Genomic DNA, 1611 nt, shown 5'->3' on the forward strand with positions numbered 1-1611 from the left:
AGTGGCCTTATTGCAATCATTGCAAGAAATAAGGCCATGATGATGATCCCTGTTGGAAGAAGCACCTAGAAAAATGCCCAAATAAGTATGGAGGAAAAGGGAAGCAAAAAATAGTGGCAGCAACACAAAAAGACCTTGGATTAGATTCGGGAGATGAAGTGCTGGTCGTAGCAGCGGGAACTAAAGGTACCCTTTGTTATAGACATTTTTGTGCCTTACAGCATAGAGCATGAAATGTCAATAATCTAAGGGATCCAAAGTCCCTAAACATGTTGTTCCTACCCCTAGAGGAACAAGGTCAGCAAACCACATCACTTCAGATCAGTTCTCCACTGAAAAACACTCAAAAACAGGTCAATTTTGGATCAAAGCAGCTGCTCCACTAAGCATCTGCGCTGAATGTCAAAAGCTCTATGGTGTACCTGCGCTGCATAGCAAGTGCAACAAAGGCTACCTACGCTGGGCGTACTTTGACATGTGGAGGAATCTTTTCTCAATGTGCCAATGCCCAGGAAGCTTCCAAAATGACACTTGGATCAGAAGATTCACCTAATGTTGAGTTAAGAGCTTCTAAAACTCCAAGTGGAAGGTAGAAACTCCGAGTGGACTCAAGGACTGAAGAACAACTGGAGTTGAAGAGGACAACAAGTCACACATCAAGCTGACTTATCTTCACTCCAAAACTCTATATAAGGATCTCATCCCATGGGATCTGGAGGCCGGAATTTAGTGCAAAGAATTGCTGTTGGTTTACAGTTGTGAGTATTGGGTGATTGCTTGAGGGAGGTGAAGAGGAGATTTCTTTCCATCGGGAAGGTGATGCTGGATTGGACCTCTCACGGTTGTATCACCGCCTGAACCTTACTTCCTTATATTAATAAAGCATTTGAGGTTCTTCTATCCGCATGTGTTTCAATGGTGTATTGTTTTACTTGCGTATTTGATTTATGCTAATCCTTGAATCAATTATGAATGCATGCTTCTTGTAGTTTCCTTTTCTTGTCTTGTTCGCAGGATCTCGTGTAGCTGGGCCCGTGAGAAGACTTGGAGCTGGGAGCAAGCGGCAAATAGAGGAGATTGGATCGACCATTTGCGCAAGACATCGGTAAGTGGATCTCTTCCTTTCGTCTCTTGCATGTCATAAAGAAGTAACTTTAGATAGCTTTGCTTCAGCTGTTGCTAAGGAACTATCACCCTTAGAGTGGGATAGGGTCATTCCGTGTTGGATACTTTTCCCCACAACAGACTGGCGACTCCGCTGGGGATCGTGTCTTGTTGGTAGCTTGTGTTTCTTGCTATTCATTTCTTAAACAAAGGGAGTACCGAATCGAACTGCATCCGAATCCTTCGAATGCAAAGTAGAGGGCAGCTACTCTAGCCCAGTGCTGGGCATGTTTATGATTTGAAGAGCTGATCCACAAGGACTCTTATTAGCTCTTTGTGATAGTGTTCATCTTCCTTAATCATCCTCTAGTGTATACTTGACTGATAAGCCTCTGATTTGGCCAAAAACCATTGATTTTTGAGAAATCTGTGACCCGGAACCAAAGAGAGACGAGAGTTTTCTCTTCAGTGCAGCTGCAGTGAAGGCTACCTGCACTGCAACGCAGG

The sequence above is a fragment of the Pinus tabuliformis genome, chromosome 2_1 (genome assembly GCF_031772625.1).
Source record: "Pinus tabuliformis cultivar Carrire ecotype Pingquan chromosome 2_1, CPIR1, whole genome shotgun sequence".
Taxonomy (NCBI): domain Eukaryota; kingdom Viridiplantae; phylum Streptophyta; class Pinopsida; order Pinales; family Pinaceae; genus Pinus; species Pinus tabuliformis.